This window comes from Vombatus ursinus, unplaced genomic scaffold (genome assembly GCF_900497805.2).
Source record: "Vombatus ursinus unplaced genomic scaffold, bare-nosed wombat genome assembly UNPS02014813.1, whole genome shotgun sequence".
NCBI lineage: Eukaryota > Metazoa > Chordata > Mammalia > Diprotodontia > Vombatidae > Vombatus > Vombatus ursinus.
In genome coordinates this window covers 8165345-8182978 of record NW_020954591.1, presented here as the reverse complement: position 1 = coordinate 8182978, position 17634 = coordinate 8165345, and positions in this window count along the sequence as shown.

Here is a 17634-nt window from a genome sequence, read left to right as displayed (position 1 = left end):
TGCATATACTTATTGTGCAAAATCACTTTATTTCATCCAAAGGCTCTCAAGAACTAGGTTAAGGATTTTCACGCCCAATGTCTTTGGTTGTTTGATTCAATAGAGCTGTTCTCACCTAATTAATGTAATTACTTTTAAGTGGGTGGAGTGATTGATTCAGTAGACCTTACACCCTTACACAGGTATAACCAAAGACATACATTTGGTGAGTGGTGAGACTGAAATCTGAACTCTTGCTTTCTCCTAACCAGTTCAGTGGTATGCTTTCTCAGACAGAGGGTCTTGGGCAAGGGTGGGAAACGTGCTTTCACTCTGCAGACCTGATCAGAGTATACCTCAGTCATAATTTCTACCCTCTAAAGCCTCTAGGGCAACAAATCCTACCTCAGATTGAAAGTGCCTTGAAGGCAGAGATGTGTCTCCTTCTTCTGTGTATCTCCCCCTAAGGTACCTAGCACATAGTAGGTCAGTAATTCTCTATTTTTTTAATTTAGGGTGCAGTATTTGTTACTATGAAGAATGGTGGCACAATGAACTTTTAAATGGACACTGCGGAAGAATTAGGGGACTTGCTCAAGTAGTTTCCTTTAGATTAGATTAGGCAAACCATTTACTAATGTGCCAGGCATTGCTAAGAACTTTGAATACAAATACAAGCAAAAAAGAAAACTGCTCCTGCCCTCAAGGAGCGTATATTCTAACAAGGTAACACAACACATAACAGGATGATGAAAAGGAGTTGGGAGAAGGTACCTAGGAAGGGGCAAGGTGCAAAGTAATCCAGAGAGTTGGGGGTGCGAGCCAAATTAGAAGTGAGCATGATTGACAAGGTACTTCCTCAATAGGGGTTGGGGAAGGAACTCAGGAATCTGAGGAGGTTGCAGGAGTGGAAATGGTGGAGTAGGACCCTGGTCAGAGAGGTGGAAAAGTAGTCCCTTAGGTAAAAGTCATTTTTGTGGTATTCTTTTGGAGTTCAAATCCTGAAGTGTTTTGAGGTTTGTGCATATGTGTAAACAGGGCAATTTTTATTTCTACTGCAAATAATATACTTACCACACTACATGTGCTGAAAATGTAAAATTTATATTAAGCAAAATTATATTTTTGACATCTGTGAGAACACAACATCCAAAATTCCAAAATTCCACAGCAAACCTTAACAAAACTATAGGCACACAGCCTCAATAGCTAACATTTTTACAGCATTTTAGGTTTGTAGAGCGCTCTATATGTATACATTGTATATATATGTATATATGTATGTATGTACATGTATATATGGATGTATACATGTATGTATATATGTATATACATATCCTCCTAAAGACTTTGTAAGGTAGGTGTTATCTCTGTTCTATGCTTTCAAATTGTGGTGCTGGAGAAGACTTTTGAGAGTCCTTTGGACAGCAAGGAGATCAAATCAATACTGAAAGTTAATTCAGGCTATTCACGGGAAGGTCAAATACTGAAGGTGAAGCTTAAATACTTTGGCCACATAAGGAGAAGACAGGACTCATTGGAAAAGACCCTGATGTTGGGAAAGATTGAAGGCAAAAGGAAAAGGAGGTGGCTGAGGATGAGATGGATACTGTCATAGAAGCAATGAACATGAGCTTGAACAGACCTAGGGAGATAGTAGAGGATAGAAGTGCCTGGTGCCCTATGGTTCACAGACAGCTCCAGGGGATTGAACAACACAGATAAAGAAACTGAGGCTAAGAGAATAAAAGTGATTTGTCCAGGTTTACAGAGCTAGCAAGTGTCTGAGGCAGGATTCCAAGCTCAGGATTTTATGACTTCCAAGCCTAGCACTTAACCCATTATGCCATGCTGCTTCTCTATCAAATATTGAAATCCAGTTAAAAAAATTTTTTAAATCCAATTGGCATTTAATGAGTACCTCCTGTATACAAGAGACTGGATATACAAAAACAGAACAAAGGACACTAGATCAGGGTTAGAATTTGAGGTGTAGTAGAAGGAGCAGGTGCCTAGAAATCGAAAACTTGGGAAGGTCTAGGGCAGGGATGGGGTCTGCCTCCCTTTAGTTCTTGTGTCCCTAGCCTTGCAAGGTGCCTTTTCTGTAGTAGCTCCATCCTGCTTAGTAGGTGGGTTGTTGAACTAAAAGGCTTTGTGACCTTGATCTGTCCTTTAACTTTACTGGGTCCCTTTTTCCCTTATCCATAAAATGAAGTTGACTAGGTGATCTCTCAAGCCCATTTCTGCCCCCATCACACCCATCCATCTCTTCCCAAGTCTCTAATTTGGTGTTTCTACACTTTGTGTCTCCCCTCTGATCACACACACACACACTTCCTCCCAGGGTTCCTTAAAAAAAAATCACTTTCCATAAATAAATAACAGTTCATCCTAGAGCAACCAGTCCCCGGGAAGGCGCCCCCAGAAAAGTGTTTATTGACTGCATTTATTTTCTGGCGGGCCTCTGGGAGACCTGAAATGGAGAAACGGCAAACCCTCCGGAGGAGGTGAAGCCGGGGATACCCACTCTAGGGGAAAGCGCCCGCTGCAGAGGAGGCGTGCGCCGGAGGAGGGGAGCACTAGTGCAGATGCCCACTGCCCTGCATCCCAAAGAGATCCTGCAAGGCAGGGGGCGCGAGGTGCCCCCGGCGGCTTAGCTACAGCAAGGGAGGAGGCGGGCGAAGGCGGAGCCAGCGCCGGCGCGGGGCCAATCCCGGCGGGCGGCGTGGTTCTCCCGGGTGGTCCCGGCCCCGCCCCAGCTCGCAGCGGCTCCGGGCTCCCGGCTCGGGCTGAGAGCGCAGGGGGCGGGGCTCCGCTTGACAGTGGCAGCCGCTGGGGGAGAGGAGGCGAGCCGCGGAGGAAAGGGGAGTCAGCTACTGCCGCGTCTGGCCGAGGCTCCCGCACTCGGCGGTGGCGGTGGGAGGTAGCGGCAGCGGCGACAGCGGCGACGGCAGCGCGGTGGCGGCGGGATCTTCGCGGAGCTGGAGAGGTGCTGGCACCCAGAGCGCAGCGGTGGATGCAAAGGAGCCGCGCACCGCACGCGATGCTGAGGCCGTCCCTGCCCGTCTGCCACTGACCTGGCCTCTTCTAAAGGTAGACGAGCGCGGGCATTCCACCTTCCCCGCCCCAACCATTCCCAAAACACCCCCCTCCTCCAGAGACGGTCTACCCTGGCCTCATTCCCGCCCCCACCCCTCCTTGCGCCCGGCTTTGTGTCTCCTGGGCGCGGAGTTAGAAGGGAGGGTGGGTGGGAAAGGATGATGCGCGGGGTGGGGTTGGGCTGGGCTGGACTGGTTTTCCTTTGAGGAAGAGGGTGGGAGCTACGGGAAGAGGGGGAGGGGGAGATCTGGGGGGAGCAGCTGGCAGCATCTCCATCCTCTATCCTTCATCCTGCCTCCATCTGGTTTGAAAGCGGTTATATTCCAGGAGCAGGAGAAAGTTTGGTGCTGAGCTGTGAGAAAATGAGGCTGGACTGAGCTCTTGAGGCAGGCACCCTTAAAACCCGGTGCCATACCTGTTCTCATTGTCCACTGACACTTTACCCGCTACCCTTGCAAGCTGTGTGGGTTCACCATCAAGTGGTCACAGGTAGAACACAGGTGTCCCTGTCTACTGCTTCCCAACCGACATCCAATCTCCATCTTCAAGTTGGAAAAAGCTTTTGGAAATTCCACAAGGAAAACCTGCTCTCTCTTCTACACTGGTACCTCTTCCCTAACCCACTGTAGCCAGATTTCAACCACATCTTGCCCCGTTTTGTACTTCTAGCACTTAGCATAGTGCCTGGCACATAATAAATGTTTACTGATTGATGGAAAATATTAACAAGTAGTTCACACCTACATTTTTAATTCTCCTAAACTGGGCCCCTCTCCTGTCTCCAGAAACTTGTATCAGTCAGATGTGAGAGCATCCTCATCCTTCCAATTAAATCATTCCCCAGACCAGAAAAGCAGTGAAAACGCTGGCACCAATTGTGTGAATCACCATCACCAGTGCTAGTACAGTATTCAAATGTGTACATCATGACACAAGCATGCATTTCTCACCGAATGACCCTAAATGTGTCAAGCCACCAGCCAGTAATTGTTATCACACATCCTACTTACCACAGTGGAAAGTGTAGCACAGCCTATGGGCAGGCATTATAAGCATTATGCTCTGGGACACCCAATGCAATGTACATGAGGTCAAGTATGGAATCAAATCTGCTGTCACATGGTACCAAGGTGGCACAAATGCCATCTCTGACCCTTTGGTGGCCTCTCTCTTGCATTCTAATGAGAAAAGGCCACCTGACAGCCTTTACAGGTACATGTACACACACACACACACACACACTTTCATTATGCATTAGCCTATACATATCCCTAAACACTTCCTCTGTGTGCACAAATATTAAAACTTCATAACTTTGTCAATGGATGAGAACTTCCATGGATCTGTGAGTACCTGTATATTAAACTACATTTGGTCCCATTTAGTCTACTCCACTATTCTGTTGCTACACAATTTTGGTCAGAAATGAGACTATTATATATTGAACCCAATTGCGAATGAATTACCATCATTGGAGACAGGAGAAGTTACCAAAAAAAAAAATAGAGATTTGGTCCCATGCCCTTTAGGAGCATACAATTTAATGAACTGGTATGATATAATCATGATGTAAAAATGCGCCACATGACAAAACCATAGAAATATGTACTAATGTGGAGGAGGCTATTTGGTATAGGAGTTAAAGTATTGGATTTGTAGTTAGGAAGACCTGGGTTCAAATCCTACCTATTACTTTTAGTTTTAAGTTGTGACTTGATTTACAATCAATTTATTCGAAGATTTTCTAGAACACATCTATTTCAAATGGCTGGTTTGGAGAGACAGCATGTTATAGTGGAAAGCTTTCTAGTTTTTAAGTCAGAGGGCCAGAGTTCAAATCCTGCCTCTGATGTTTATTACTTCGGTGTCCATGGGTGGGTTATTCATTCTTTCCTCAACTTGCAAAATTAGTGGATTGTACTAGATGGCCTCTGAGGACCCTTCTATCTCCAGATCTGTCAGTTCGTCAATTAATATTTATTAAGCACCTACTATATGCCAAACACCATACTAAGCTCTGGAAATACAAAAAAAGGCAAAAGATAGTCTGGGCTCTCAAGGAGCTCACAATCTTAGGGTCTGCCATTTTATCATGGAGGGTAAGTGGGATAACTTATGTAACCAGTCTTGTTATCTGTGTGTTTCTTACTTATGTATGTGTTTTCTTTATCCAAATCTTTCTTTCTTATTCATGCCCCACCATCACTTAGCTTCACACATCTTTACTTACCTGAAAAGCCTTGAAAATCAACACTGTGCTTGTTGACATTATATTTTAATTCATACTTACCCACAGGCCTGGAGAAATCACACAGATAAGAGCACAGTTCTCTTTTGTGGGCCTCATGCTTCCTGATTAGCATATGCACACACAACCCACCTGACATTATAATTTACAGCCTGCAAAAACTTGTCCATGTTTTCCAACGCATAGCAACTTCAAGAGGCAGCTTCACACATTCAGACAAGTGTGCACTCATATGCCCAGAGCAAGTTGTTATGTAACCATGAGAAGTCCTTGATTTACCAAGTCACTTCACCTGATTGATCATCCCAAGGATTTAAATCACATACCAATCTCAAAACACCTTGGATCTGGTTACCTTTTAGGAGAAAGGTCTTGGGGAGAAAGGGTGACCAAATGCACTCTCAAATGGCAAGGATGGGGAAGGAACCCAGTATCTGCCCCACTTTATCATATAAATTGGCCTCAGCTTTACAAATGCCCAGATACTGCACCAGGGGACAATTTTACATCCTTGGAACCCTTCATCCTTTCTCTATCTCCCCACTCACCTTAAGTACAGACATGGATTCCAGTCCAGACACAGACAACCTTGCTTGACTTATTAAAACAGAAGACTGAAGTGAAGTTGTTGAGTTAAGGTTCTCTGTGGATTTCCTTAATCCATGTTATCCTTGAACTCTGTTATTATTATGAATTATTGAGAGTGGATCACAACTGAAATATATGTGTGTTTTTTCTAGCATTTTCTACAAATGATAAATTCTTAAAGAACCAAAAATAACTTCTCCCCCACATTATTAAAAATTTTCTCCAGCACCTGTTACAGCATCATATATCCAAAGGAGCTCAGAACAAAATGCTTTATACGATTGTGCAAAGAAAGCTGTTGCCATATTTAGATGCTACCACCTGTTGCCTTATGATGGGTGTGATGTGCTGTGCTTAGCAACACACCTTGTCCTCATTTCCTAGACTTACACCTTAACTCTTACTTGGAGAAAGGCTTTTTGCTGGAAGGCAAGACACGTTTGAAAAGTGGTGTCAAAGCAATGAGGCACTATTTCCCCCAGACTATACCTGGAATCATACCTATTGATAAAATCAATCATTTTTATTTAACCAGTTTTCTTTACAGGGAAACTTGCAGATAGAGGCATATGTATATATGCATAAATACCTTCTTAGTGTGGTTTTTTGCCTCCTAACTCATCTGGTTGCAAACCAAACCACAAGCACTAAGCTTCTTAAGAAGTAAAACATAGGATTTTGAGCAGTTACTGTATGCTCTCTGGGAATATATTCCCCAATTAGCATTTTACTTATATTGCCGTAGTGCTAAGAAATGAAAAATCCCACATCCCTACTTTGGGATTCTAGGTAGACTCTTCTGTCTGATCTTTGTTTTGATGTATGTACTAGATTGTAAACTCCTTGAGGGCAGAGAGGAATCTCTTTAACATAGTGCCTACCTTGTTCAGAGTAGGTGACCCATTCTTTCATGGAATTGAATTTCCCATTTTTTTGCATAGTCCACAACTTTGGGCCCCATCCCCTACTCTAAATGATTTAGGTGGTGGTGGTTGTTCAGTTATTTAGTCCGACTCTACGTGACCCCATTTGGAGTTTTCTTGGCAATAATATTGGAGTGCTTTGCCATTTCTTTCATTAGCTCGTTTTATTAGATGAGGAAACTGAAGCCAACGGGGTTGAGTGACTTGCCCAGGGTCACACTGCTTTAAATGTTTGAGGCCAAATTTGGACTCAGGAGGATGAGTATTGCTGATCCCAGGCTTGCCACCCTATCCACTGTGCCACCTAGCAGCCCCACCTGGATACTGGAGTAGCCTCATTTGAAGTATATGGGAGGAGTTTGTTCACTACCATATTTTTATTGTAAGAAGCTTGGGGTGGAAGGAAGAGAAGCAAGTGACTTTTGTTAGACAGTAAACATATTGTTTCCACCTGTGTTCCAAACATTGGAAGACACTGTTGTTTTGACAGAATGTTAAGTGCATGCAAGAGACAAGTATGATATAGTGAAAGCCTACTCCACTAGGGCCAAGGAGTTTGCAACAGTCTGCATCTTTGTGGACAAGTCATCTAATAATTCTGAGTCTTGGTTTTTTTGTTTATTAAATACAGGAGTTTGACTAGATGATCCTTACATTCCCTTACTATTTTAAATTCTATGATTTTATAACCTTGTCAACTGGCAATGCCCGTACATTATGTGTTGGATGTGTACAGAGCCAGGCAGCCAAGAGAATGCACACAATTTTATATGGGGATCGTATTCCCCCACTCAGTTGGAATCACACATTTTTGCTAATCTGTGCTCACTTGATGTGATAAGCCCTGACGGTCTCCCATATGCACATGTGTTCCTGTTGTCATCATTATTTATCTTTTCATTGTGATTCTAATGACGTGCCCCATTCTCTGCACCCTTCATTCAGTCCTCCTGCTATGCATATGCTAATGTGGCTGCATTCTTTGACATTCTGTTATATATGAAAGGGCTTTTTGTATATTTTAATACTTTAGTCATTTTAATCCTGATAAATTGTCATAAATGTGTGTATGTATGTATGAATGTATATGTGTTAATCACACATGTAATATATATGTGTTATACACACATATATACATATACATACGCATAAATGTGCAACTAGGTGGCAAGAGGGGCCAGAAGTCAGAAAGACCCGAGTTCTAATCCAGACTCAGAACTAGCTGTGTGACTCTGGTTAAGTCACTTTACCTTATTTGCCTGTTTCCTCATCTATAAAATGGGAATAATAATGGCACCTACTTCCCAGGGTTGTTTTGAAGCTCAAATGAGATAATAATTATAAAGTGCTTCGCAGAGTGCTTGGTGTATAGTAGGTACTATATAAATGTTAGCTATATGTATATATACACTAGCCTCCTCCACCATTATCCCACTGCATGACCCACACATCCTCCACCACCCAACATACCCTGACATGGCATTGAGTGGATTAGTGCAACTATTTTTTCAGTAGCTTATTTGTATATACATTCACATTAGCACAAGCCCATCAGCATACAATGTGACACACTTTGCATTTGCAGTCATATTTTGAGAAATACCTATTGGAAAAATTTGTTTTGTTTTGTATTACTTTTGTGTATTCTGAAATGACTGATTCTGAAATGAATTATATTATAGATATTAAATATATATAATTATATGTGTATATAGTGTTATTTTGTATATTCTGAAAAGAATTATAGATATTAAATATATAGTTAAATATATAGTTATAGTTATATCTATATATATAGATATTATACAGTTATAAATATATAGATATTAAATATATAGTTATAAATATATAGTGTTCTTTTGTGTATTCTGAAATGACTGATTCTGATTAATTTTATATGTATAATTATATTTATCTCTCTGTGTATATATACATAAATACACACATATGTGTTTATATACATATAAACTGTCATTTAGATTATACAGTCCTCCTGCTAAAAATGCCCCTTCAGGTACATGGTTGATTTAAAAGACCTGTGTTCTGTTCCCCCTCTACACCAGAGGGTCTGTCTTTCAGATGCTTCATGGCTGTAGTTGGGGTTTTGGTTTTTGAAGTTTTTTGGGGTTTTGGGTTTGGTTTTTTTTTGGTAGTTTGCAGCTCAGTACCTTTATTTATTTTTTTATTTTTTTGGTGCTCAAATTGAACTTTCCTACAGACAGTCTAGTCTACCTTGAGGACCATAGGCTTACAGATTTAGAGCTAGAAACGACTTCAGAATTCATCTTGTTCAACCATCTCATATTACAGATTAGAAAACTGAGGCTGAGTAGGGTTAGTGACTTCCTCAGGTCATCCAGGGAGAAAGTGCCTGAGCTGGGATTTGAATTGGGGTCCTTAGACTCCAAAGCCAGCCCTCATTCTACAATACCAGGCCTCTTCTCTTGTAGTCTCTTTACCGTGTTGACTATTCCATTTGAATCTCTACTTTTCAATGGCTTTATGATGTCACTAGTAAGGGTATCCTCTCCCTTGGTGCAGACTGAAGTCCAGGCATGCTTTCCAGTCCATATTCTTCTTTTGATTAATTTCTTGTTTTCCATTCAGTTAAAATATAGGACTCATGATTAAGGTACCTCTCCATCCCCTAACCCTGGTACACTGAAGACATCAGCCATTTCTTTAGCTTTCATTTCTATGAATGTGTACTGCCCATATTAACCATATTCCATGAAAGTGATTCTTGAGTACAGAATTAAAATCAGTTACTTATCATTCCCTTTCCACATTATGAGAAAACTGCCTTTGACATAGCAGGCGCTTGTAGAGCACAACAGTAGTGCTTTAGGGGTATTGATTCTGACCCCTCTGTCAGCCCCTTGATCCTTAAGATCGGAAATTTAGAGCGAGGCTGTGCAAGTCCAGCCCCTTCACTTTCTTCTTCAGTTGAGTCTGACTCTTCATGACCCTGTTTAGAGTTTTCTTGGCAAAGATACTGGAGTGGTTTGCCATTTCCTTTTCCTGATAAGGAAACTGAGATAAACAGGGTTAAGTGACTTGCCCAGGGTCACACAGCTAGTCAATGTCTGAGGCCAGATTTGAACTCAGGAAGATGAGTCTTCCTGGCTCCAAGTCCAGCACTCTATTCACTATGCCACCTAGCCCAGTGACTTAACCAAGGTCACATAGTAAGTGGTAAAAATAAGATTTAAACTCAGGTCTCCCCTGACTCCTAATTCAACATATTTTTTCACTGTATGATGCTGTGTCTCCAAGGAATGTCATTGTACCTTAAACTTCCGGATTAGTATTATTATCCATTTGATATTAAGCCAGGTCAGCAAGCATTTATTAAGCGCTTACTATGTGCCAGGTACCATGCTTAGTATTGGAAATACAAGTATGAAGAAAAATAATCTCTTCCCTCAAGGAGGTTACATTCTAATGGGGGGAGGGGGACATAAAAGGGAGCTGAAAGGGGTGGGAGCTGAAGGTATCTTCCAAAAAGGGGCATTATAGAGAAAGTCTATAAAGTCAGGAGGGGAGCCTGAAGTGGAATGAAGACCTGGATGGTCTGAGGTTCTGGGAGGAGCCAGCCAGAGGAGGCAAATGCAGGGGTAGACTGTAAGTCCTGTGTGAGCAGTCCAGGGCTGGAGGGAACTTCCAGGGTGAGAAGGCTTCAGTGCCAGGGTAAAGAAAGCCCAGAGTCAGGAGGGAAGCCTGCAAAGGAAGCACAGCTTCCAGGTGTTATAGTAAACAAGAAGGGCAATGTGGTGTGTGGTACAGATCTTTTTCTTTGGTTGGGCCCACCTCCTCCCTGGACTTCAAGAACTGGTTCAAAGCTTATCATTAAACTCTGCTAGCCTCCAACTCCTAGATCTAGGAGATGAAGGAGAACAAGCATTTAAGTGGCTACTATGTGCCAGGAACTGTGCTAAGTGCTTTACGTTAATTTTTTCGTTTTATCCTTACAAACTTTCAAGGCAGGTGCTGTTATTTTCCCCATTTTACAGTTGGGGAAACTGAGGCAGACAGCGCTTAAGTGACTTGCCAAAAGTATCTAATCTTGCCAATAAGTATCTTGGGCTAGATTTGAACTCAAGTCTTGCTGACTGCACACCAGTAGTCTTATGAATACACTTTTTTACAGGGGTTCGGCCAGGATAGCATGATCATTGTTTCATTTTCAATGAAAGTTTTGGTTATTTTTTTATAATATGTTAATATATCTATAAAGCCCTCTTCAAGTCAATAGTTAATATTTAGCACTCTGCTGACTCCTAAAGAAGATTTGTAATCTGGTACATCATTTCTTGAATGTTTACTTCTGAGCAAAATCATTAGTATCACATTATTATTCCCAAGTGACTATTTTATTGAAGCCTCTTGAGGGAAAGGTATTTTCCAAGACAATAAAAGAGCGTTCTAATGTTGGAATCCTAATTCCATTTTAGAAGGTAACAGGTGTCAAAGTGGTTAGAATGCTGGATTTAGAGTCAAGAAGACCTGAGTTCTAATCCTTCATCAGATTCATAATAGCTAGTTGTGTGACCCTGGCAAGTCACTTAACCTCTTTCTTCCTCATATGCCTCATTTGTAAAACAGACATCATAATACCACCTGCCTCACAGGGCTGTTGTGAGAATCAAATGATTCTAAAGCCCTCTGCAAAACTCAAAGTAGTATATAAACTTTAGTTACTACTATCATTTATTTGTATTATTGTTATGAAGTTAACATCAATGAAACTGGATTGGTGTCACTCTGAATTTAGCAGTTTTCCGTGGGGTCAGACAAAGCCATCTAAAACACAGTTGGCTGTGTGACCATTCAGGGACCAAAGATGTCAGGGACCCCAGAGACCACCGGGTCCCATCTGCTCCTCTTACTGTTGAAGAAACTGAGGCTAGACTAAGTCAGGTAGTCAGAAATATCTGCAGTTCGAACCCGGGTTCTCTGATTCTCAGTCCGAGGCTCTCGTCACTGCAAATGCATTTCCACTGACACAGAGAAGTTTCCTGGGATGGCTCAAGTTTCTAAAAATAACTTCAGAGTGTGGGAAGTAGACAGTGCAGAAAAACATAATGCTGATCATATACTTTTCCCTCTGTCCAATCAACAAGCATTTATTAAGTGATTGTCATGTCCCAGGTGCTGTGGTAAGCACCAGAAATAAAAAGAAACAACAAAACCAGCCCCTGATCTCAAGGAGCTGGCACTCAATTATCCAGGTGGTCCCAGGGGCTGCCTTGATATTGAGGGGTATCTGTTTAGCCATAGTGGCCAGCAGCTAACTCACACAGCAGTTCACATCTTCTATCTCTGCTCTGTAAGTGCTTCGAACTCCCAATTTCTTCACTTTCAAATTGTACCTTAAATTATAATTACTTGTTTGTACCTTATCTCTCCCCACCCCAGACTGTAAGTTCCATGAGAGTAAGAACCTCATTTCTTTGTCCTCTGTCCCCGATAGCTCCAACCACAGTGCTTCATGATGATAATAGCTCATACCTCCACTGAAATCTTGTGAAGGGCTTTCCTCCTTACAATCCTCTGAGATAATGTAGTTGGTACAAGTATTGTTATACCTGGTTTATAGGTGAGAAATTGACTTGTTACCAAAGCCACACTATCAGCAAATGGATAGAAGCAAGACTTGAACCAAACGCAGCCCTTCTGCTGTTTTAAGTAAAGAAAGGCACTCAATAAATGCGTGTTGACTGTTGAGTGAATCGAGGGAAACACTGGAAACGGAGGTCTCAATCCAGTGCAGTGCATTCTGGGGTGGGGCTGGGGCAAAAAATGCCCAGTAAATTAAAAGGTCATCACACGAGACAGCTTTCTGGCTCATCTGTTGGTAGTTTAATGATTTTTTTTAAAAAGCATTTTTGAAGTTCCAGGACATTTCCTCTGACATCTGTGTATAATGAGGAAGACGTAAGATTGATATCTTAGAAGTATTTTATCTTTCCTGATGCGATCTCTTAGCAAAAATATATTTGGTCTGGTAGCTTAGTTTCCTTCACCCTGTGGCCTACGCACAGCTTCCTTGTATCACATCTGGCCTGGTCAGTGAGGGTGGACTGCAGATAAAAAATATCACAGAAGCACAGCTGCTCCCCTGTGGAGTTTCCCTTCTTGTCCATGGTGAATGTAATGACATCTTCATTCTCTCAGTTAAAGAGCAGTAATGAGCATGTATCGGCCCATAAAAGCCTTTCAGCACAGTGTGGCCTACCATAGGCTTAATGGTGGTCTGAGGAGCGCCTTTGGCACACCTGCCCCCCAGTCCCACAGCTCTGAGTGTATTCTTTATTTCACAAAATAGACTTTTAGAGGTTTCTAGCCTCTCTCTCAGTATATGAGTGAAAATGTCAATGTAGGTGTCTCATTTGCTTCAAGATGTTTCCTGATGTCCCTGTCTCTCATCAGCACCATGGGGCATCATGATGAGAAAGATTTACAGCTGTAGCCACTTCATACTTAAAGTGAGACTGAATTGTGCCTCAAATTGCATTGGTTGACTTATGGAGAGAGGGATTTCCCAACTTTTATGGCTCAAAGCTGCTGACAACACCTGTAAAAGTCAATGGTAGGGCTTTAGTTTAATAACCACTTTGGATTTTTTGCTCTCAGCCTGTGTTGCCTGGCTTATAAAAGAAGCCAGTTCATAACGGCATAATTTTAGGCAGCTTGCAACCACACCTAGAGCTGTGGGGCCCCCTTCTATCTCATTCCGCCGCTTTGGTCATTAGTGTTCAGGGCCTAGAAAGCAAATTCATCCCCCTTTGTAAATAAATTTCATGTGCAAACACTGTTAGTTATCCTGCACAACGTTCACTTGAGTTCTGTTTTCCTTCCTTATAATGGGAAGTGAAAAGCACAGCTTCTGTTCCTGATAGCTGCAGCAAAGATGGTTTATTTGTACAATGAGGAAGACGAACAGGGTCGTTATTCCAAGTCATCCTTAAGCAGTTGTTATAGTATATTGGGGCTTCTCTCTGGCATGACAACTACTTGGAAAACAAAGGACAGAGTTTTGCATGTGTGTATTTGTCCAGGTGCACACACATATACACACACATATAGGTATGTATGTATATATCTCACATTTATTCAATCCTTTCCATTAACCCAATTGTCTTTATTGGCAATTTCATTTTGATACGATCTCTTAGCAAAGATATATTTGGTCTGACTGTGGTGGCAGCTTCTCCCCAAATTGAAGTGGTTTCATCCACCCCTTGGCCTGTACAGCTTCCCTATATCACATTTGGTCATATCTGGCATTTCATTTTTAGTTTATAAAGTTATATTGTTCAAAAGTTATATTGTATAAATATACATTCACATTGCACAATTTTTAAATTTTTAAATTCTGTGACATAGTAGACAGGGCACTGAATGGAGAGCTAAGAGGTCTGTATTCCAGTCCTCCTTCTAACGTCAATGTCCTATTCCAGACTCTTATCATCTATTTGCAGTAGTCTCCCAGACTGGCCTCTCCACCTCCAGTCTGCCTTCCCTCTAATTCTTCCTGCATAATACTCATTTTCTTAAAATAACGTTTTTGTCATAGAATCAGAAAATCTTAGAGTTACAGGGAATCTTAGAGATTAGCCCATGTGTCCTTAAAATATTTTGTTCATGGACCGCTGTTGCAGTCTGGGGAAGCCTATGGATTCCTCAGAATAATGATTTTAATTGCATAAAATAAAATATATGGGATTACAAAGGAAACCAATTATACCAAAATGCAGTTATCAAAATAAGTTTTAAAAATAAGTTCACAGATCCCAAGTAAAGAACCTCGGCTCTAATCTAAGTTTTATTGTTGTTGTCATTGTTTGGTTGTTTTTTTTTTTTACAAGTAAGGAAGAGAAGAGAAGTGTTTGCTTAAGGTCACCCAACTTAGGTCTCTTAACTCTTCATTTAGTGCTGTGTTACAGAATTTAAAAATTTGCACAATGTGGATGTGTATTTTTGTGTACTGCTGGATTTGAGCAATATAACTATAAACTAAAATTGAAATGTCCATTTTCCAAAAAAGGCAATTGAGTTTTTGAAAATATGCACAGGAAAGTTAACATTAACTGGGTTGTTTTAGGAGGCTCTGGATGATTCTTTTAAACATATTTTTCAGTCATGTCCGATCATATACAGATACTGGAGTGGTTTGCCAGTTCCTCCTCCTGCTCATTTTATTCATCGGGAACCGAAGCAAACAGGGTTAAGTGACTTGCTCAGGGTCATACAGCTAGTACATGTCTAGGCCAGATTTGCACTCAGGAAGATGAGTCTTGCTAACTTCAGGCCTAGTGCTTTATGCACTATGGCGCCACCTAGCTGCCCTTCTTTTAAATGGATTTGGTGGGTTCTGTCATTGTCCTGCTACTTCCTGTTCTTGATCAATCGGGGTTCGTATTCCTCCATCTTAGCTTTCAGTTCTCCCCACAATATAGTCCCCACTTTACCCTAACTGACTTATCTTCTGGAGTACCTGAACTGATGGCTAGTCTTCTCATTGGATTATATGCATACGTCTATGGCACCATGATCAACCTTTATGTTCTCCTGTTGAGCACAGGATTTGATGATGGCAAGTTGGTGGGGAGTGTAATAAGAATGGTATAAAATTTCAAGAAGGAAGAGAACATGAGAACAGAATCATACTATAGGATGATTTACGTGGTCATGAGTGGAAGATTGGAATTAAAATCATTGAAAGGACTTGACAACTTCTTGTAACTCCATTCCTGCTAAGCACTGTGAATAGTTACCTAAAATTGTCATTCTTTGCCTTTTAGATACATTCTCTTCTCAAGTAAACAGATGACTATTTGCACGAGCAAATTTAGAACCATTATTTTACTCAGATACACAAATGGATCCATGATTTCATTGATTTAGGGAACCCCTCCAATGGCACAGATTGGAGCCCACCCACTTTTATGCTGTATAGCTTTTGTCCACGTCCTCCCATAAGTTCACTTCAAGGGGTCCACTCAATGTGCTGGGGGTTTTCTTCACTTTCTCAGCACATGTCAAAGATACCAATGGAGCATTTGGAATGTCCATCGGTCATCCCTCACTCTCATCATGTGACCAACCCGTGTTTTTTTTTTCCTACTCATACTTTTCCCTGATGACAAGTTGTATTCTATATCTTCTTTGAAGTTCCTTATTTGTTACAGTTTGTGTATACCCCCCACCTACCAAACTATTACATGTTGACTTTTATGTTTTGAGGCAGGTGGTGGTCACTAGCAAAGCCAGCTGTTCATAGACACTGCTCTGAAAATTCAAGATTGTTACTGGACAACATGTCAGCAGGCAGCCCCTGTCTTATGGGGCTCCCCTATATTACATGCCTGGTTTCATTTAGGGAAGTAAGAATTCCACATCTGGACCCTCCATCCTAAGAACATCCCAGATAGTCTTATTGTCATAATGAACTGATATTCTAGGATCTACTGATAATTCTCTGAGCAATCCTACCAATTCTGTCACAGAGGCATAAGAATGTTACCCATCTGCATTGTTTCTCCTGGTGGTTAAATACATAAAAGTGTGAAGAGGCACACAACCTGATAGTTGGCCTCTTAAAACCCATCCCATCTGTCTAGGAATAGCTACCATTCCGAATCTTTGATTATTTCCCTCCTGCTTAATTATTTCCATTTCTACAGCCCACTCTAAAGTTGTCCATTCTCATGGGGACCAAGATCCTATGGATGATTGAAGCCCCTAGATAATATCCAAGCTTCATGGTTGCTTCGATCTTTTTTCCCATTAGATTTTCAGCCAGTACTGCTAACAAGGAATAAATGGTTTGATTTGAATTTAACCTTCCATTCCCCTTGTTCGTCTTCTGATGGAGGTGCTAATGAGTAGTGCTGTGGCCAGAAGGCTGACAGCCAGAGAGGAGAAGCAGAAGCAGAGGGCCTCTATAATCTACCAGCTAGATTGATTATGTCAGCCTCTGAGCAACCAAACATTGATCATATTGGGAACAGTAATTTCACAGTCAGTTCAATCTGACAAGCATTTACTGAGTGCTTACCATATGCCAGGCACTGGTGCTGGGGAATTCAAAGACAAAAATTAAAAACTTACATTTTCCGGGGAGGGGGAATGAAGGGTGATATGTATGCAAATAAGTTTAGGCAAACTATATACAGAATAAAAACAAAGTCATGTAGTGAATGAGTGAATGGGGATCAGGAAATTTCTTGTGTAGAGAGAGCTGTATAGAGAGAGTAATAATGATAATTTCTGGACAGCAGTGACAAACAACAGAATTAGGCATCCTCTTTTCCTTTTAGGTTCTTTATCCAGCTGCTCTATCCAAGAGTGAACAGTTTGATTCTTCACCATTCTTTTTGACCCCCCCAATGCTACTACTTAATAATCTTTTACACTACTAATTAACTCAATAGGCTTCTCACCCATCCTGTAACCCTAGTCCGAATATTCACAATTCTCCCCCTCCTTTATTCTGTTCCTTGAAGTAAGCATACTCCAGCATGAATGAATGAATAAAAAGCGATTATTAAACACTTCTGGTATGCAAAACACTATGCTGTGTGCTGGGGATACAAAGAGAAAAGTCACAGTCTCTGCTCTCAAGGAGCTCATGTTCTAATGGGAAAGCAACATATGTGAGAGGTTTCAACTATAAGTCGGATGGAAAGATCCCACAGTCCTTAAGGTGCAGCAACTAAGCCAATAGTAATACATCATCTTTAAAATCATTTCCAATGATGAATTCAGTTCAGTTTCTCATGGTGAACCATT